The 22,248-nt window shown below is 44.7% G+C and overlaps 1 long non-coding RNA gene across 1 annotated transcript in view; it reads right to left on the bottom strand.

The window, feature by feature from the left end:
• Positions 1-2,263: 2,263 nt before the first annotated feature.
• The window catches only part of LOC126913432 (uncharacterized), a 30,312-nt gene continuing 10,327 nt past the window's right edge, over positions 2,264-22,248 (bottom strand). Inside the window, exon 3 of the long non-coding RNA XR_007708712.1 lies at positions 2,264-2,372. This is a non-coding gene — a long non-coding RNA (uncharacterized LOC126913432). The remainder of the gene's footprint in view (positions 2,373-22,248) is intronic.

Raw genomic sequence — 22,248 nt, 5'->3', positions numbered from 1 at the left:
GGAGACTTTCTCTGTCGGGAGAACACAGGCACATGCATTATTCTGGAGAGAAGTGAAGAACAACTTATCTAATTGAAACTACAGGGGTGGAAGAGGGAAGGGGCAGGAAAGACAGACGGTAATTATAGGAGCTGGAAAGTGGCCAGGACACTGGGGTTAGAGCTACACACTTTCAGAAGCTGTCGAGAGATCTTATGTGATTACAAACCATCAAGAACCTAGTTTTAATTCACATCCAAGTTACACTTGGCAGCAGGGCATTTATTAGCAGTCCACAGCACTGCTTTTATTTGAGCTGAAGGACAGGAGTCACCTGTATCTTCACATCCCTATCCTTCCTGCCAACTTCTTTCAGCGGTTTCTCGTCCAAACACTAGCAACACCCTGGAGAGCAAGCCCCTGGTGCGATACTGCTCCCCGGGAGCTGTGCAGCTGCTGGCAGCAGCCCACTTGACCTGGCCTCATGTGAGCAACTGCAAAAGGGTTCAGGAGCGCTGCCTGCGTGGCCAAGGCCCTGCAAGCAGCACTGTACAGGGTGGGTGCAGTCACCTCTGCCGCTGCTATCCAGCTGAATTCCCACATCTGAAGATGTCTTCGTGCAGCCTTCTCTCAACGGTGCGCAGCCATCGCCTCCTCTGGGGACAAGCAGCAGCCCTGTGGCAGCAAACAAGCGATCAGAAATTCCCTTCTCCAACCTTAAAAGCCCCAAAGCCCATTTCATCGTACCTTTGACAGTGGCAGGGATCCTTTTGATTGCAGAGAACATACATGGTGCTGCTCCCAAGATATGGCAGTTGTTTCTGTTTTTTGTGCTCTTATTACACATTATTCCCCCAAGTTTGATTTGGAAAGGACGCGGCTCACAAGAGCTGAAACAAAATGCCAATACCACAATCTGCTGTTTACAAATACGCTACATGTTATTTCCAGGCACGACATAGCAGCATAACAGTTTAAATGTATTACATGTGCCACAAACGTCTAAATTGCTGTTGATATTTTTCTGAAGGATCAAAGAGACCTGAGTAAAGAGAAATCCACTTAACTGGGAACAATTGTGAGCATTTGTGCTAACATCAGTGTCCCCAGAGACCCTCTGGGTCCCCAGCCCCAGCAAACAAGGGCTGAGGAGATCAAGCTGGAGATGACATTTTGCTCAGTGCAGAGCCTTGCCATTAGAGCCCTGCATGCATGGAATCTGCATTTACTGGCAACCAAAAGAGCCACGGGCTTAGATTTCAAAATACACCTACTATCTGGGGCCTCTCTCAGCACTTCGTTTTACCAGTGTTAATATAATGCTCTCGTGAACACACTTGCTGGAGTTGTGGGGGTTTTTAATTGTGTGCTTGCTTCTTCATTAATTACTTATTTGCATATTTGTTTCACTTTCTGCTTCAAAAGCAAGTCTCTTCTTTATCTCACAAGATCAGATCCACTTAAGAACAAACACCATAAAAATGCGTTTTTATATAAAGGAATTCTTTTCTAAACTTGAAACTTCCCAGCAGCTTCTTCTACATATTTCTTTCCAAACATCAGCCTCACTCATCACATAAAGGAACCATTTTATAATCAGTACCATTACAGAAACATAAAGGTGGTTATGCAAACGGCTCTTTGGGCACCCCACAAAGCTCAGTGCTTGGAAGCGTAACACAAGATCATTTTATAGAGGCTAGGTCAGGGGAGTTTGGACACTCTCGGTATCTGAGGTTCAACCAAATGTCCCTGCAAGGCCCCCTGGCCTTCCCTAAGAAAAGGATCTATACTCCACCATGGGGGATGCACATTTTGTAGTGTTTTGTGTCCCGGGTGTAGACTTTGTGATGCTTTACTTGGCAAATCACACTCCGGATTACTAGATGGTGGAGCAGAGAACGTGGCACAAGCGACTGTTTCATGGCACTGCACAAGATTTCCTCTGAAAGAAGGGAGCAACATTTGTTATTCAGCATGTCTGGGGATATTTGCCCTTGGAAGTGCTGCTGAGAGAACACCAGTATTCATGACAATCCAAATTCTGGGACACTTTTGGACTGAGATAATATTAAGGAGAAAAAAAATAATAAATTGAAAGGTAATTCCATTCTCGTTATTATTATTTTTTTAATCTCTTCTCTATGAATTCTTGCTCTCAGGGTTTTGTGTCTTGGTCATTTTTTAAATCTCATCAGGCACTAACCTACTAGGCAAAAAACAAACCTCCAGGCACTTATTATTCAACAACAGACTTAAAATTAATGTAGCAATTTTTACTTACCTCCAAGCAAAACAAAAACATTTCCAGAAGTTTACAACTTACAGAAAGAAAAAAAAAAGATGTATTTGTCTTCTTTAGGAAACAGCAGAGAGGAAATGTACAAGTTGCCCTGCGAAAGAGAAGGAAAATAAATCAACACACAGAAGACGACTTGCAGTGCATCTCTGACTGCAGCACATTTTCATTTGGCTGAACCTCACCTTTTGCAAGCCCAGAAGCAAAGCCAGAGAGCGTGCAATTGCACGTGGCCGTCTGAAAACTCCAAAAAAGCAGATCTGAACCTGAGACGCTGCTAAGGGACAGCTTCCCAACAGGCACTCATTGGTCTTTTGTTTTATTTCCCAAAGGGTAGAGAGGGAAACAAGTATATCAGTATACATTTGAGCACCAGAAAGATAAAAAGAGAGCGGGAGGGAAGGACCAATTCAGTCCGCATTAGACACTTGTTGCTCAACAAGGTGGTGTTGCCATTCTTTTGCTCTGAAAACAGACATGGGTTTCACTCCTGCCTCCAGGAACCTCAGGCTCTACTTCCGGGTTTCTTTTCAGGCTTGCTCTGCATTTCCCCCAAGGTGAAATTCCCCCACAGGAGTGTCCCCTTCCAAACAGGGATGCTCTGGGAGCCTCCTCCCTGCCATGGGGGGAACCAAGGAAAGTGCAGCTCCCTGCAAAACCCCCAGCTGACAAAGCGCGTCCCCTTTCCCCCTGTTACATACAAAGAAACATTGAAAAGGAGCAGCAGCAGCAGCTCAGGAATACAAGCCTCAGCAGATGTTAGCACATAGCATCAGCAGAAGACACTCAAGGGAAAAGCCCTCCGTGGGCTGTCCATTTAAGCCTCCGCTTGGCTCTGTTTGTCTCTTGGAGCAAATCAACCTCGGTGCCAGCCCTGCCAGACCGACAGATTGGCTTGAGAGGAGGCAGACCGGTGAGCCAGGTACCGTGAACATAAAGCACGGGGTTGCTTTTTAATTGCACAGTACCCGGCCAGAAATATTGTCCTTGCTGGCCGGCCTACAAGAAGCAACATGCCTTTTACTGTGCCAACACACAGTGACATTTTATTCAGAAATTCAATGGAATGGCATCTGCTGCTGCAATGGCCAAGCTTCTGCCTCGGCAAACCTTGGACCAGATTTTAGCTAAGTGTCCAGGTAGGTGACAACACGGCCAAGGCTCCATCCTCCTTCCACTGCTGGCGTTTCACAGGGATGCAAAGGGGTGAACACCACATTTTGTGGGTGTGGAGAAGCTGCAAACATCAGATTTCTATTTATACCACAGGCACCAGAGGTGCTGTCTTGCTTGACTTCAGGGAATAAATTCACCTGAGTTTGTGAGAGGAATGCTAAGGTGAGCAGAAAGGGGGAAAAAAAGGGGGATGTCAAAAGAAAGAATCAGCCTTAGGCTCTCCAGAAAGCTATAAGAAGTGCGTGGGAGAACGTACTGCCCTGTCTCCAAAATCGGTTGTCACATTCACTCTTCCTGTGCACACGCAGGAGGCAGGAAAATCCCCAAAGAGCAACTCTCTACACCAAGGTTTATGGGAGGAAGGGGAGAAAAGGTGTCCAGAGACATCCAGCAGCGGTGTACCCCAGGCACAGAGATACAAACAGCAGCAGCCCCATGCTACGTCCTTGTGAAGGGGTGCAAGTCACTGGGTTAGTGACACAAAACTTTCCTGAACAGGCTTTATCCCGCTGCATGATTTTGCTCTGAAGAAATTTAAGCCACTGTAACATCGAGCCAAAGCCACAGAAAAAAAAGGCCTGCAGGCACCAACCCAGGCGGCTGGTTTTATGCTTTATCTTAGCAAAGTTAACAGCCAGGCTGCGACAGTGGGACGGTAGAGTCAAACCAAAGTGAAGACACCAAAACCTGCTTTCCAGTCAGTAGAAGGCTTCAAAATTGTAACAAAAAATGCATCCGATGAAGATGCAAGTATCTTTAAGCAACTCTTCAATCACTCTGCCTCATCCAACTCCTCCCTCCCCCCCAGCAGTGCCTACAGCCCCAGTGAAAACATTCACCGGAGGGAGAAGGCAGGATGTAGGGGAGGAAGAACAAGGTCTGGTGAAACTCCCCAAGTTTCTGTGTTCCAACCCTGGGCTCTGCAAGAGACCTGGACACACACCATGCCAAAGGCCCTGGAATCAGCAAGCGCTTTGCAGCAAGCGCCTGCTGAGATTAGCCAACGCTCACACTATGCAGCAGATATCCAGATTTATGCGTGCAGGAGATGAGAGAAGCCACAACCTCCTCACTGCTGTGGTCATCGTGCTCCTCAGTTCAAGGAAAATTCAAGAAACTGGTGTTTGGGAAGACTTGCCAAACAGGAGATCACACAGAACACACAGCAGGCAGATAGCAGGAGGGACTTCCAGGGTTATTGCACACACATGTCCTGAGCTGCTAACACATTGGGAAGGGAGCTCCCTTCCCTCAGCAGAAACTCAGGAAATCATCCCCTCAGAGATGCTCGCCCCTCTGCAAAGCACGCTCAGCCAGCCTCGAGGAGCAGCCTCCTCCGCCCATACCCCTGGAAGGGAAAGGCAAACCCCCAAATCCTCACAGGTAGGCTATGAGATCGCAGACCAGCCACATCCCCCTCCTTACACCAGGGACAGCCCTCAGCTTCTTGCAACGTCTCGCAGCCCCAGCCCAGCCAGCGGCGCGCTGGCAGCACGTGTTTCTCGTTATTCCCTTTTAGCCCCCCGGGCTTCATGTTACAGAAGGGGTCTTCTGTACACAAGGAACTCAGGTTCACTGTAGATTGGTGGCAGCAGAACTGGATCCAAGAAGAGCAGAATCCTGCGGCTGTTATCGAGGTGAAGTCCCAGCACAGTGTTAAATCATGGGCCCTCCAGTGCCTGGCAGAGGCTGAACCGCACGTGCGCACAGGATTAAGTCACGTCTAACTCCAAGCCTCCCATGTACAAATATTTTAACAGCTACCTCAGTACACCCAGATTAAAAACACAAGTGAAGAAATGTGAAAAGCTTAAGCGGGCCTTCAGCATGCGCAGCTGGGGCCAGCTGGCATGGGGCTGTCACAAAGCACCGCACTGCTTCGGTGGAGTGGCAACCAAAAGGCAATCTCCCCTCTCCTTGAAACACTCCTGAAACAAAGCCTCACGGCTCAGACCTGCCAGAGCTCCTTTATTTGGACCGAAGCTCGCTCACGCTTGGCAGCAGTTCGGTGCAATTTGAAGCTGGCTCAGACCTAAAGTGAAAAGATTAATGGGATATTTGAAATCTCACTCCCGTTTTTCCTCGGATCTCACTTATGTAAAAAGCTCTGATGTTGGTTGCTGAGCTCCTTAAAACATAATCTGCACAATGTGCCACAGTAAATAAACAGGTTTAAGCAGCAAGTCTGCTTAAAAGGAGTTTATTTAGAAAGCACACGCATCACTAAAGAGAGCTTATTTCTTATCTAACTCCCAGCACTTAGAAGGCAATCCTTCAGGGGTGTTCTGCAGGCAGTGCGAGATTAGTTTTGTTTGCAGCAATTATTTTCAGGATGTTCTCCACTCATATTAAGAGGCTGGAAGTTCAGTTAGTTTCTTGGCTTGGGGATTAGAGAAAAGCTGGAGACATTAAAAGAAATAAAAACCAACTTCAGGCAAAGTTACCTGGAAGAGTGACCTTCCCTGCTCGGGTGGAGCGGCCTTCAGCAGGGGAAGCAATGAGAGCTTAAGGCACTTGGACTTGCATGCGGAGGATTTGACAGACCGTGGCTTCGGCCTTACTTCTTGTAAGGAGCCTCAACCAACTGCAGCAAGGTGTCCGGACGGTGTCTGAATCAAGTGAACCCCCACGCACCCATTTAGTAGACAGAGAATGGGAGTTGCTCTTTGCACACAGAGGTTGGTGAGGACCTCAGCAACCGCCAACACTGCGACAATGCTGGCTGTCACAGGACTAAGCACACCATCTATTGCTTAAAGACAGACCTTGTCATACTGCCCCAGTGACGAGTTGCATCCTTTTCACTGAAGTCACAAGTGTCCGTATTCAGGTAACAAACAGCACATGTTCTACAGTCTCCAGCGACACTTTGGGCTGGCAAAAACTCTGAATTCCCTCCAGGAATCAGGCAAAAACTGATGGTTGTGCAACCTGGAAGCCCCCTTCAGGTCCTGCAGAACCATTATGCCCATTCCCCATGGGCATAAAGCCCACAAGAGGGGCTTTGATTTAAAACATTACAGGAGAGATGGCAACTTCAGCCCATAGCTTTCCATCCTGCTGCCCGGACGAGCTGGTTCTGTGCTGGCTCAGGAGGACAGCAAGCAGCTCCTGAACCTGCAGAAGCATTTTCTTTGCTGGCTGCTCAGTCATCTGCACTTCAGGGTTTAAATGTGCAGAGACCCACAGTGCCTGGAGCTTAACTCAGGAGCTAAGATACTGAATTAATAATATTTAATCTCAAAATATTATATTATGATTCAAGTTAGAAGATTTGCACCTCAATTCTCCAACCTGAAGCCAGTTAGTCTTTCTAGTAGCAAGGAACCATATTCTGCTGCGTGGACTCAAGTTCTGGCATTCACACAAAGCATTCCCAGCATCCTAAATCCCGCCGTGCTGTTTCCTTCCACCCCTTCCCTCACTCCCACACCCACGAACAGGCCCAAATCACCAGTTCCGAGGCACACAAGACTGTGGTCTCCCTCTGCTTGTTTACCCCTGTTTTTCTGTGCCCAGTGCAGTAGCCCTGGCAGTGCCATCTAACCAATTCAGACAACTCCTGAGTGTCTCCTTATTTTTTCTGATGTCAGTGCCTGTGGCCTCAGATCTGAGCACGCCCAGCTGGTACCGAGCCCATGCTGACTATGCATGTATTGAATAGGGAGTTACCAGCTACAGCAAATGGCATCTGTTCTACAAAGTGTTTTTTAATGTTGCAACAGTGGTAAAAATATTCTGGAGAAAGCAGACACTTCCATTGTCTCAGGAAATTAATTCCACGTGGCACACTGTTACCCTCAGTTGTGCAAGAGTATTGTAAATGCTAACTCTGCGTGATGTGCACCAGAAAAAAAATGCCTACACTATCTCATGCATAACCTTTTGCCCATGAAACATACAGCTCATGACTGGCTGGTATGAAGGAGCGACGACCACAGACTACTGAAGAATAACAAGCTGAGTGGAAACTTTATAACCTGCTGGCAGATCAGCAAGAAAGTGCCTGACCATCGTGACACCCCCTCTCGCTGAAGGCAGCACGTGGCCAGGGATGCACATCGGCTTGGTTTCCTCGGGGTGGGTGCACCAAGTGCTGATTGCAAGGTATCATACAAAGCAAAAGTAGCTTTATTTGCTATCTTTGTGCAGTAAGTTAGAAAAGTGCCTTGGCAACTGTCCTCCACAGGCTGTTTTGGTCCTGCAGTACACCTTCCACTGTAACATTTCCCAATGAGCATTTCTTACCAAGACAGTAACGAAAAAGGTTAAATATTGAATGGGATTTTGAGTACGCAGATAGCTAGGCTGCTGAGCATGGCCATTTTTCTTACATTATTCTACCAATAGCTTTCCTGAGAGCCCCTTTGGCTTTCATACTTAAAGCTTACAGCACTGTTCATCCTGCCTGCAGCCAAAAAGGCTGAGTTGAAGTCTGTCTGCCTCTAATTTGATCTTAGCATCTTTACACATTTGATTACTTACTGTAACAAGGGACAGAAATTCAGACAGACCTAGTTTTTCAAACAAATCATGCCCAGCCATCTTGAAGACATCTCTAGCTACCTGGAATAATCAAATCAAAACCCTCTGTAAAAGCAGGGATCAATGATACCAAGCCTCACCATTACAGCATTTCATAGACAACTTGGCCGAATACAGAAATGTCATGTTTTTTCCACTGCAGTGCTCCCTGACTCAGTTCCTGGGTGATGCTTTCTAGGAATTTTCAGTGCCGTGAGCCTTTCCACTGTCTTCCAAGGTCACAGCGTTATGTGCTCTGACACCTCTCATCGTCACTCTACATTTGTCAGGTCTTGCTCATTACTGCAAGCTGGCAAATACAACAGTTTATACTTCAGATTTAAGGCTGTTGCTCAAATCTAGACAGCAAATCTGCAAACCTGCTACTGATACTAATATAAACACCACTCACAGAAGGAGCTGAAAGAAAAATGCAGGATTACTGGTCTTTGTCTTCTCCTTTCAACCAACTCATTTTCCTAAGGACACACAGGACAAGGAAGTACCAAAATTTTGCAGGGAGCATACACAGAAGGGGCTACACAGCCATCCTGAGCTGACGTAACATGCAAATACAAGGATCACACACAAATCCCCATGTAATTCAAAACCATTTGCAGGGTGAGGATCCTGCAGAGCGCCGGGTGCCTCCCTGTGTTTAGCACCATCAGCCCCGCTGCCACGAAGGGAGCTGAAAGCGTTGTGTGATGGGAGCCCAGGCTGGAAGTTGGAGTCACGGGGAAAGCCCAGTTCAGACCTACAGGCAGTGTGCTTACGGCTCAGCTGCCCTTCACCTGTCGGCCAGTCTCTCCCAGAGGAGCCCTTCAGGTAACAGGTTTCGGTCCTTGGGATCGCTGTGCTTTAGCCCTTTTCACAGGCTCACATCTCTGGATTTCAGGTACCTCCGCAGCTGGCCTGGCCCAGCACCGACACCTCCAGCAGCTCTGCAGGGCTGTGGTTTCTTCCAGCCATGCTGACCACCCTCTGCAAGACCAGCCGGCTCACCGAGCACAAGTTTTAGTTAAATAGTTAAAGAAAGGGGGGAAAAAAAAAAAAAAAAAAAAAAAAAATCAAACAAGCACAAAGGTTCTACTTCATTTTTACCCAGCGCCCTTTTCTTCTGTAACTGAGGCATTTCACCCTCTGAAAGGCTCTCCTATTTCTCTGCTGTTATCTCCAAGCACTGCTGCCCATTCCCATGTACTGCACCCACATTTCTAGGTGGGCTCTTTATGTAAGCCAGGTGCTTTTGAGCTCATTTTCTTAATCCTTGTCAGGTTGACAATTATATCCATTCATCCACTGCCCATTCTCACAGTCACTGAAATAGCTTTTTCAGGGCTATCACATCTTTACATTCCAGGAATAACAGACTGCTCTGAGCTAGTCCATCCACTCATCGTGGCACGTGCTTCCTCATCTAAAGGTCACAGATTATCCCCAAATTCTCCATAACACAGAATTACTTCTGGGGTAAATGTATTACTTGGCATAGCTGAACAGCACCATGACACAAACCTCTTGCTGACATCCTCCAACCTCACCATGAACTTTATTTGTATTGTGAAGTTGTTAGCAGGCACTCCTCATCCACGGAGCAAAACCTGAGTGGCAAGCACCCCCAGTAGAAGTGCAAGAGCTTAGCTGACAATGAGTAATTCCCCACTTGGGGAACACATGGGACAATATCATACAATGATAAGTTTGTGGTTTGTACCAATAAGGTAGTGCTGATGTCAAAGCTTTGGGTGGCAACTTCTGAGATACAAAGGAAGAGCTCTGTATAAATGGGATCTCAAACTACCTTTTGCTTCGTTATACGACTGTGCTGGAAATAGGTATGGAGATAGCCTTTAATTCATCTGTGCAGTGATACAAACAGCTCTGATACACATCTGCTTCTTTCTACATGGTCTGTGCTAGGGCAGCTGCAGAGATTTTTGTTCAGAGCAGGAGCTTGTCACAACTGGCACTGTCCTGAGCCTTAGCAGACACTGACCTTGCAGCCTAAACCTGAAGTCCTCAAGCATCTTGCTACAAAACTGTTATCAAATGTTCACAGTGGGCAACTAGGTTAGTGAAACAAAACCTCTAATCCTTTACGAAACATCAAGTCCTCAGCTTGCAGAATTGTCTGAAAAATCTGGTATGAAAAGCCCAAATGTCGCCCTTTCCAAGTGTGTAGCTACAGCTTGCTGACAGAGGTTGTTCACAGAGCTTTGAGCTGGTAATAGGCATGAATAATTTCCTGGACGAGGTAAGAGATCCATATATGTGGTGGCTTACAACTAAGTTCAGAGCAAGCCTTTCAGTATTTTAAAGTGCACTAACCATATAGGAACAATTCCTGAATGGTTTCTTCAAACACAAATGCTGATCCTACCCATCACTGTAAAGCGATTAAAATCCTACCATGCCCTCCTTCAACCTTTTTACTACTGATTTAGTACAGTCAGCTCTAAAGTCTTCATGAGTGCGTGACCATTAGCAAACTTTGGGAACAGCAACACAAATCCTAGTGAAGACACCCATCTATCAATATCCTGAAGGTCGCAGCCTTTCCTCTTCACACAGCAATGATACCAAGTTGTACAAGAGCCACTCTAGTGTGTGCCTCATGTAATGAAAGAATACTTTAGGACAGGCACTTCTCCTTCTCAAGGGTTTTTTTGGATGCTCTTCTCTGCATTCATAGTTGACCCCAAGTGGTGGAAACTCCGCCAGACATGGAGTCCTGTCTGTCCCTATTTCAATGCAGTGTAATCCAAATAATAATAACAATAACAACAATAAACAATAAGCAACACTAACACAATCCGCCGATTCCCAGAAGCTTATCAGTCAGCTTTGTCACCCTCATAGGCATCACCGTACCACAGGAAGGACAGGGCTGTATTTATCAGTGGTTCCTCAGATTAAAAAGTAAGACATTCTCATCACATGAGAGGTAGATGAGCAGTTCGTAAATCATCTGGAGAGGAAAAAAGCAGGCTCTGACATATTTAATATTGCACATTATCAGGCGTGTAGTGCTTAGCATCACTCATTTGCTTTCTTCATGCCCATGATTCAGTCTGTGGTTCACAAGCAGCCCTTTCACCAGGAGCATCAAGGGCAGCTGGGTCACCTCCGACGCAGAGCACCATGCACCAGGAGCCCACAGCACCTGCTCCTGGCTGAAAAAGCGACTGCAGGAATAAGGTGGGCAACAGAGAGGGTGATTAGGTGAGCTCTGCCCTAGGCAAGTTTTCACCTACTTGCTAATGGCTGCGCAAGCTTCATGCGACTTTTTACTTTGGAATGCAATAAAAGTAGTTACCATAGCAATTTCCACATCGCTTGATACTTGTGCTACCTCTGAGAGTCACAGCACCTTTTTATAGAAACTGTTACCAACACACCATGTGAACTTTTGATTTTTAGATATTTTTGGAAGAAAAGAGACAGCTTAAGTTTCCTGAGATTTTAGAACCCTATTGAAAAGTGGAGCCTTTGTTTCAGGGGGGAACACTGTATATTGCACAGTAGAAACTTCTTGCATTTCAGAGGAGAGAGAAGAAAGCGACTCATTCCAGAAGTATTCATCATCCGCAAGCCATCCACAAAGAAGATGGAAAAATCTCTGCCAAAAAGAAGCTTCTTGCTCCATCAAAGATACGACATGCTTAAAAAGAAGTTTTGTTTCCATGGTGACTGAATTTGGAGTAAGAACATCCCCAGCATCAGACATGGCGAGATCAAAAACCCAGTTGCTTTTGTTCACTCTGTGAGCTGAGTTTTTAACCCTGCCTCATCCAAACAAACATCCCACTTGTATTTTGCTCTCCCATCTTGCTGTGTACAGCTTCTCTTTGTAAAAGGAGGAGAAGAAGGCAGAAGGCAAAAATAATAAGAGAAGTCTGATCATGCAATCTTAATTATTAGAAACAGCATTAGTTTTTAATACTGTACTAGAATATTCAGAAAGCACTATTTTAAAAAAAAATCAACAACAACCTGTATGCTAAAGACAATTATGAGTTAGGAATATGTCACTGATGTACACATTTTTCTTTATTTTCCTCACCTCTCAGATATAAAAGCTCACCCTCCGCTCACTCTGTCAATCTCATGGTTTTCTAAAGAATGGGAAAAAAGGGTTCTCAGCAGCCACCTTTGAAGGGATGACTACCTGGAGCATGCTCACATGTAGGAAGCAGCAATTCAGGGCTGAAGGTCCTCAACAGCCACGTTTTGATCAGTCATCTGCCTGTTTATAATTCTGATCTCACCTATATCCCATAAAACTGGCAATGGCTTCACTTGAAGCAGTCAGATTGCTGCCATTCAGCCTGATACCAGGCATGGGACTTGATACAGAGGTCATTAGCTTGAGCATCTCACCTGATGCGTTGCCAAAGCACCGCACGATGCAGAAAGGCTGCATGAAGGCAGCAAGGACAAAAAACACAAGTGGTGTGAACTTGTCACTTTCTGCTGCTCCTTAAATTCACCTCGGCTGAGCGTCAGGTTGCATTCACTGGAGTCCCAGTCTCTGGCACAAACAAGATAATTTGCTGAGCAGCTGCCTGAACGGCGATTAAATCCAGATACTACAAACATGACTGTGGGCAGCCTAGCTTCCCTCCTAGTGCTCCCAACGACCTCCCACACTGCAGCATGAGGAGAGGGGACATCACAGCACCACAGGAGACTTTGCAAAGAAGGCAATTAATCACCTCATCTGTAATCTGGAAAAAAAAAAAGCAATCAATAGGTTTACTACAGAGCAATTGCATCTGTTGCTATTGCCAAAAATCAGGTGACATTTCACAGCCAACTCCCTGCATCTGGCAGAAATTTCATGAAATTTCACAATGCAACCGGCATATCATCTGCTGGAAACAATGCTCCTTTCCCCTGTTCGATAAGAACGATAACCAGTTCAGGTGGAAGCAGCTGAGTGTAAAGTTCCCTCTACTACATCTCACCCCCAAAGATTTTCACGGAGGTGAAACTGGAACAACTTTGTGCCTGAGCAGTACCGACAGGCTGTCGGTAGTTCAGCACAGCAGGGTTAGATGACAACGGGACAAGTGGTGGGATCCATCACTGCTCTGGGGACGTTTCTCTGCTGCTGTCACACATTGCAGATTGTTTTGCCACTGAAACTGAAGGGCTAATTTTAATGCTTGCTACAGTCACTGAAAGCAAGATCTGACACAGCCACTAAAGCCACTAGCACCTTCTGGTAGCTGCAGGTGATCTACTGCCATGTAGAAGGCATGGGAGTAGTATGGAAGGGGGAAAAAGAGTCTACGGTAACTCAAAATAAAAACAGAATTCTTTTAGAAATATAGCAATCGGAGTTAACTTAAAAGGGTACTTGACAGTCAGTTACTCTAGCATTTCTGGCCATCATTTGCCAAGTTGCGCAATTTTCAACATAGAAAACTTTATTTTTTCCAGCAAACAAAATGCTTCAATACTTCTTTCTACATAAAAGAGAATGCCAGCTGCAAGCAACATATTCAAAAAACAATGGACTTTAGATGTTTCCATGTAAATGTATCTGAAGGATTAGAGCCATCATTATCCAAATTGCCCAATGCTTTCCAGTACAAGACCCTCTGTCAGTTATTTATACCATTGCCAGGCTTTAGGCTGAAAGTTTACATGCTGGGTGTATGCCTCAGGCAGTTTCTTTCTTTTTTTTTTTTTTTTTTTTAATTTCAGCTAAAACAATACAGAGGTTTCTGAACTGAAATGAAAAACAAAACAAAAGGAAAGTTGCTTTGCCCACAATAAAAGGCTTTCAACCTTTGCCTTGCCTGGCTGTACCACCCTTTGACTGAGCATGCAACTCAAAGCTTTGGCAACTCGTGTAGTTAGAGCAAGAACATTTTCTGGCATCGCCAGGAAAATCCAGCCAAATTTAGCCACTTTGCTAGCTTTGGGGAGGGGAGGGGAATAAAAAAAAAAAAAAGTTAGCTGGTATTTGCCCATGAAATAAACATTCAAGATTCTTTTTCTGAAGTATGGCACTCCACACTTTGGCCTTGAAATGTGACGTTTTGTTGACTGCTGTCAGCAGCACCGTCTGGAGTCCCAGGCTCCACGCAACCAAGCAGGCAGAAGCCTGATGCTGAATAAAACATCCCCCTTTCAGATCCCCTGGCTCTGACTACTTTTCCAACACCACATTGCCCTGTCAATAAACATTCTCAGTAGACTGACTGGAGAAACAAACAAAAAGAAAAAAGCACAGAGACAATCAAGCCCAATTAATTTAGAAATGTGAAAGGTTCTTCATCAATGTCTAAAGATGGGATTTTTTTTTTAACCTGTTTCATGTAAGAGACAATTGAGGCCTCATTTTCATTTGGAGCTGAACAAAATGATGGTCCAAAATTCAGCTTGTTTACAAAAGCTAGGGCTTTAAGTCCTTCCAAAAAATAATTTTAGTCTACTTTGAGTTAAATGAAATGAAATGTTCTCACTCAAAGGTTAGCTACAAACAGGACCGATTGCTAAGTCATATCTTGTGATATCAACAGCTGAATTCTTCAGCAAGCATGCTGAATGGGACAGCTCTTGGCTCACTTAATGATAGGTGTCTAACAAGGTGGCATGAAGTGGCCTCTAGAGATCCCCCCCCACTCAACTGGCTACTGGGTATAAGACCAGGCAGTTAATTTCTAGACAGCAACAGCTAGATGAAATGGATCTTATCCGAAGATAAATTTCATTAAAAACTCTGAATATCAACTGCTTCTGCTCCCAAAAGAAAAAACTGCAGGATGAAAGCTTGGCTCTCCTCACTTCTAAACGTGCTCACGGCTTTATGTCAGGGATTCCAGCTGCAAGCATCAGCTTGACTTGCGTTGCTTTCATCGTACTTTAAAGGGTTCTCTTTAGAGCTGCAACATGAAATGCGTGGAAATACAGTCATAATTTCTTAGTTTGGAGAAGCATTTCTGGATCCTGCACAGTCAGGGCCTTGGAAGAAAGGTTCTCCTTGTGTCATGATGTGCCAGAAGGATGCAGGGAAGGGATACAGCCCTTTTACCAGTCTCAGCCATGAATGTCATCTTTAAAAAGATAAAAGAAGCAAATAAAACCTCTTTCTTTAGATACACCACTGATGTGCAAGCATGTACTGCTACTCCACTGCAAGAGAGCAAACACAATCCCTCCCATTGGCTTGTGTTGTTATGCCACAAACTTTCTCCCTAACTGCTACCAAGGCAGCTCAAGTTCTTGTCTCCCAGCCTCTATCTTTGTTACCTGAGCTCCTCACAGCTGTCCATTTTAAAGGCATAGCTGAACTTTCGGTTTTATATTCTGGGTCAAAGGGTCCTACGCAAGTGTGAATCCAGCATCAATATGCTGAGATGCTTTGTGATAGACATATCACAAATTTGTGCTCAGGTAGAAACAAGCTTTACTTTTCACCATAATCCACTAGACACAGCCAAACCAGAAGGTGTCCCTTTCTTCCACAACCTCTGTTTAATCTCATTAATACAAGGTGTAGCTGACAAATGTTTCTAGTCAGCGTGAATTGGGCAGCACCCTTTTGAGCTTGCTTTCCAACTTTACAGAAGTTGCATACACCAGAAAAAAAGGAAAGAAATACATCAAACAGTAGAGCTTAATAAAGGCTCCCAATTACTGTTTTCTTCTTCAATCCTAAAACTGACGTTTATGACTAGAAAGAAAATGATAATGATGATATGAAAATGTTCAAATAGAGAAGAAAACATTTGAGATATACTGTGCATAGGCCGAGAATTTAAAAAATGAGACTGGGAGGAGAAATGCATTGTATTTCCAAACCAACTATAGCCAGCGGTCAGTGGGTTATAAATTGCTAAATAAGATGCCTGTTCATAAAAGCCCTCTCCATGATTTACTCATTAGTACTTATGAAAAAACAGGAGCCTACTAACGCGATCACCAGAGCCTGTTACTCAAAGCACCCTTTACAACCTTCTGACAAGCAGCCTTTCTGAAGGATGAGAGAAAGATGGCAAGAAGCAATTTGGACATGACACCATGTCACTCAGCCCTACCAAACCCCACAGACCGCAAGAAATTAGATGGCTTAGTGCAGCGCCACATCTCCAGCAGCACTTCTGCCTGCCAGTGTCTTGGCCAGGGGAGCCAGCAATTCTGCATTAGCCATTACTTGTCCCGCAGACCCACAAGTCTTTCCAGGCTCACTGGTGCTCTCCTTCCAGTCATTCCGATCCCCAGAGCACTGTGATTTTCTGCCAATTTTGCATATGCTGCTGTTTCCAGAAATTCCAGTTCAGTGTTTACACGTGTTTCACAATGATCACTCCTAACAACCATTGAGAGAGACAATATTATCTTGTTTTAATTTCCTACAAACTGCTGGCTAAGACTGCACAGAAAGTCGTGAGTGCCAGATGGTCCAATTTATTTTTTCTTTCAGCATCTATTCAGAGCCATAGGCACTTTACACATTTTGTCATTTTAAATCATAAACACTTTGCCATCACCCCTAAAATTCTGCCAATTGCCTTGGCTATTACTTTTGCTATATCATCAGCTACCAGTCAGCTTTCACAGGCTTGCCAGCACCACAGCTGAAGTACAGTTAAGAGAACTGCAAATCCCAAACTGCAAACATGTCTTAGACAAACTGACTGTCATGCAAAGCCTGCTTGGTGGCAATCTTGGAAATCTCATTAAGTCAGGTATACAAAGCACTACATGAAATCAGCAATGTTCACTTTTTCTTGGTTCAGATGACTTGAAACACTTTGTAGAGACTAGCAAAAAGTTTGAGAGCTGTTTTTATGTCTCCGGTTGGCTCTAACTTGGCTGACTCAAGAAGATGGGTTACTTAGATAAACAGTGGAAGGACATCAGCTGGAAGAGACTGTCTTGAAAACAGAAAGGAAATACCAACATATTCCTTTCTTATTTTGAAGCAAGTCTATGAAGCAATACTCTTTGTTAACAGCCAAAAAGGAAAGCAGAAAGTTATCAAGCAGTTGCAAAAAGGGAATTTGAATTTACAGCTCCAGATCAGCAAGTGTGTAAGTAGACACTTGAGAGTGCTTCTGAGCAGGGCTGGAGCCCTTTGCCGAGGCAGGATCCACCTCCCCATCCAGGAATAACGGAAACTGTTTACTCATCTTTCAACTTGAGTATGTGTGTGTGTGTGTGTGTGTCTGAGAATTCCTGCGACAGATCCTACAATACAAAGGAAAAGCTGCTTCCCAGCCAGTCGCAGACCTAGCCAACAGGAAAGTAGGATCCTTACCATCTGCTACCTGGAAGCAGTTCAACATGCCTCATTTCATCAAGAAAAACGATGAAGGCAACTGTTGTGTTACTCACAGTTATATTTAATAACAAAAACCCTAAAATCTCAGTTTCTTCTGAGGCCCAGGCTTCCTGGAGTCCCTGGTCAGAGCTGCCTCCTCTCCCAAGCACAACTTGCTCTGGAACCATCCACACCCTCTTGGTGTCTGGAGCTGCTGCATCCTACCAGCTCTGGTCCCAAGCAGTTCTTCTACATGCTAATTTAGGGGCAACTAGCACAAAGTCGGATCAGAAGAGCATGGCAAGCATTTCAGGATTAGTAAAAGTTCCCAAGTATTTTATTTATAGCCTGTAAATTGACTTTTTTCTTTCATTTGTTTTAGCGCTTACTGAGCTGTTAGATTTCGAAAAATGTCTAACATCACGGATAAAAGCTGGGGGCTGCTTCATTGAGACCGGCAAGCATGGAGATGGTCTGGCTTTCTTATTTATTGTGCCACTTAGGTTCTCCTTTGCCACCAGTGTTGCTCAAGTCACTCTGTTGTACTGTGCATTTGCCCAACCAACAGAATTACTTCTATGCCATGGGACAAAGCTGTGATAATGCAGACCAGTCACTCAGGAGAAGCAACAGCCTACACTTTGTTTATGTGGAAAACAGTAACTTGCAACAGCTTTAACATGTGAAATATTCTGGATCAGATAACATAATCATCAGTCTATGCTCCTCAGAGGCCAGTAACTCGCGTTCAGCATCTCACCTAGGAAGAAAGCTTGGCTATCTGAAATAAGTGCTAATTAGCTAAAACTCAGTTTTGAAAAATAGTATCTGCATAGGAGAGTTTGGCAAACGTTTCTTTTCCAAAGCATTTATCTGAACAAAACACTGCATTTTAGCTTTAATTACAGCTTGACCAGCTATACTGTTGCTTCCCAGGGAACTACAAATCTGCACCACAGAAGCAGCCAGACTGCCTGGATTAACTTTTTCTTTTTTTCTTTTTTTGGAAGCACTGTAAGTCAGCTGTTTGACCGCTCTTCTCTCTGGGTGAGAGCCATACTGGATACAGCTTTACAGTCCAACTGCAAATCCACTGCCTAGGGAAGCTGCTAATCCAGAGCCTCACAGCTGTATCGCAGTCTGAAGTAACATTTCTGGAACTGCTGAAGATGTAGAAATATTCTTACTCATTTGACAGATGGTTGGAAGGAGTTTTCCAGGCAGAAAAATTCAAAGCATTGTGTAGATGTTATTCTTTAGACTATTTATGTAAACATCAGTGGGAAGAGTAGAGGGAGTATGACAGACAACGGAAGCTTCCCAGCTCAAACCATACCTTGGCAGGCAGGTACCCAAACTGTGAAGGAAATAGAAATTTTTTGTTTCCATTAAGACAGCACTTAAGAGAACCTCTGTGCAAACTTCGAGCAGTTGTTCAGAGATTACTGAAGTGATGTAGAGAATGGAGGACAGTCCTGAGAACATCTTCACGTTACACAGGAAGGATGTTTAGGGGGTAGTTTCTAGGACAAGCTGCAAACAAGCCTGTACGTTATTTATACAGGCATCCTAAAAACGCCCTTCAGTTGCTATGTGGGGGTTGGCAGAGGAGCACAGGGAGCATCCTAGGAGACGGAGCCAGTGCAGCGATGGCTGAGTGCTCTTCTGCTTCTTTTCTGCGGCACAGGGAGGAGACAAGACTGGCACTGGTCTCTTGCCCATGGTGCAAGGGTCTCGCAGAGACACTGGCAAAGTGCTCCTTGCTACACAGGACAGTTACCAGTGCTGCAGGGCCTGAACACTCCCCGCTGTCATCTGCTAAAGGACACCCTGTGCAGGATCCCAAGGATCTCTTCCCCAGCTCCAGGACTGTATTGCCACCACGATGGAAAACTGCAGGACAGTAAAATATTATCCACATTATTAGTGTTACAGTGCACTTCTTTTGTACTCTTGAAAATCCCCAGGTATTTTGTGAGCATCTGGTACATGATCTTCCCTACTGTAAGTACAGTTCGAGTCATGCAGATTTGCCCATGTGGCACATGCCACGATTCACAGACTGTAGGTCACCCTTGCCTTTCAAAATAGCTTGACAAAATCCACAGCTACTGAAGCCTCAAGATGCTTGCAGTTCTCACAAGTGTGATGCCTTGGGGAGGGAGATCACATATCACAGTCATGTATTTGCCAGACGGATCTTCCCCTGTTCCAGTAAAATAGGCTCCCTTGCTGAGGTGGCGGCTGGGGCATTTCTGGAGTAACTCTGTTACACACAGATCGCCTGTGGACATACTTGGGCTAGGTGTGCTTGCCTTCAGGAGGCAGGCTGGCGTTACAGGGGAAATGCACAGGAGAAATGACTGCTTGTGACAAACAGCCAGGCTGGGGCAGCCCGGGCACAAGCTGCTGGAAGGGGGTTCTGCCGAGATGCACACTGCACGTCCAGCCCGGGTGTGCAACAGCCGCACTTCTGCACACCGGTGTGTGGCTCCGGCTGCCCTCTAGTGACTTGCTCGCAGGCAGTTCAGGATCCACTTTTCCAGCATGGCTTTAGCTGCTGACTGAACTCCTTTTGGAGCTGTAGATCTGCTGATCCAGCTAGCAGTTAACGTCTGTAAATTTGGACATGGTTTTGATGTGTTTCACTAACCACACATTAGTATCCTCTCTCCATTTTCAGAAAAAAAAAAAAAAGAAAAAAGATACTTCCCATAGGCAGAAGCCAAATCTACCAACCACAAATGGGAAGAACAGACCATGAAGCCCTCTGCCCGCTTACACATGTGCTAAAATCATTAGTGCTCCTCTTTCTAAGAAATGTTTCTTAGCATTGAACCAAAATATTTTCAATCAGCTTTCGTACTCTTGTTAAATGCAGAAATTATGGCTCACCCTTCCTGTTTCACCCCAATTTACCAGCTTTGACAGATTACCTTAGAAAGACACCTCCACAACAAAGTGCTGGGTTTGTGCGGAGCCTCCACCCTTGAACTCAGCCAGGCCTCAAACCCAGATCCCCTCAACTCCGCCAAGGGGCTCTGGGTTATTCCACCTAAATAGCTGCTGGTTTTTTTGTTTTTTTTTTTTTTTTTTCCTTTTAGTCCACAAGCATTTATTTGCAGGACAAAAAGATAGCTCTGGATCAGTCTCCTGCTTCCCTGACACCCTTGTTGTGTCACAGCCATATTAGATACTCCTGCAAGCCTGCTTGTTTAAGCATCTATAAAGAAAACTCATAGTATTAAACAGCTGCACAAAGACCTCTTGGGATGTTTCCAACCAACCTGATACATAAAATTTCAGTTACAGATTGAGCTTCAGTTTTCACTATGTCAAACCTCATTATACTCTGCTTAAACGAATGGAGGAACAATTTATTTTGTCACAGTCTGATGAGACTCCGGTGCCAACACTCCCCTGACCCACATACTCCCTTCTGAGCCATTCAGACGGGAGGAGCTGAAAACCTATATTTTTAATTACTTTGTAGCATGCAATTAAGATAACTTGGAGTAAACTCAAGGGAAAATGAACAAAGAAATATTAACTCTTGAGAAAACCACAAGTTGCTGACATGAAGTATACTCATTTCTTAAACAACAACAAAGAAGTCAAGTTGTGACTCATCACACGGAGTTGCCTCCCCAGTCTGAAAGCCGGGCTGTATTATTTAATTTTTAGACAGAAAATCACATAAATTTAAGTTCTATGAGTAAGTTTTAACTACAAGACAGCCACATTAAACCACAGAAGCTGCTGACTCGAGCTCTCAGACCAGACGTCGGCCATGTTCGTGAAGTCACATAGAAACATGACTCACTGGTACCTCGCTAATCATTTCTGTTTCATTTGTACTATTTTTTCCTTTTTAAAAAGCAAGAGTGAGTACTGGCGATCACTATATCAGCATTGAAATGTCTGGATTCTGCTGCTGTGGCAAGAAGCACACAGCCAGACATACTGGGTTGCAAAATCTTAAACAATATATGTATTTTCGAGCCTTGAGAAATTATGTATTGACAAACAAAATCTACAGGTACCTCATGAATTTACAGATGTGACATACTCTTACCACTGGCAGAGTTCACACATGATAAAATAACTGATTTACCTCAGGGTAAAATGTGTTGCTTCCTTTAGAAGTAAATGACAAAAATTAATTATACATCTGATACTTCCAAGTTATTTTGATTTTTTTAATCAGTAAGAACACTTCCTCTGAATTAGTTTTACTTATAGATGATGAAACCAAACCAAACAAGAATTCAAATCATGGAGTTACAGATCTCTGTAGAAGTCTCTTATTCACTGCCCTATTATTTTAACAAGATAGTGATTTGCACAGCTTACGGACAAAGTTAGTTCAATTTTAGGGTTCCTCCAACCTCTTTTATAGCACCTGTCATAGACCCTGAAACTACCCAGCCCAAAAGACCAGCAGAGCAAGCCTGAATACGTGGATTCACTGTGCTGCTTATGTCCAATGTAGCTCTGGTCATTCTGACCACCAAAGCAAGATAGAAAACCTTCTCTCTCAAGCCATTACTGCAGCCCTGCCAAGGAGGCATTTTCAAAATACAGATGTTTGCTAAAGACACTGTTTTCCAACTGGTTTAACCCCACTGTGCTTTGTGTCCCCAAGCCTTGGGGGAGCAGTCATTTCAAAGCAGCTTCCAACTATGCAGCTTGATGCCCCTCTAGCATGCACACAGCAAAATCCCTAATATATCAACCCAGCAGCCAAAAGTCCCAGCTATTCGATGAGTCCATCAGCAGGGCCGTCCAAAGCCCCTGCCCCTCACCAGCAGACGGGCAGACAAGTGGTGGAGGAAGACCCAGAACTGCACAGCCCCTGCCCCTGCCCAGTTACAGATCAGGGAGGAACTACAAAATAGTCAAATAAAGTCTGTGGAAATGCTGAAAGAACTTATCAATCGCATTATCTTGCTGGCTTTTAAGCGGTCATTTTATTGTAGAGGGAATTAAT

The sequence above is a fragment of the Cygnus atratus genome, chromosome 10 (genome assembly GCF_013377495.2).
Source record: "Cygnus atratus isolate AKBS03 ecotype Queensland, Australia chromosome 10, CAtr_DNAZoo_HiC_assembly, whole genome shotgun sequence".
NCBI classification, from domain to species: Eukaryota; Metazoa; Chordata; class Aves; order Anseriformes; family Anatidae; genus Cygnus; species Cygnus atratus.
The sequence above is the reverse complement of the archived record's forward strand: the minus strand, read 5'-3'. Positions and strand labels throughout refer to the sequence as shown.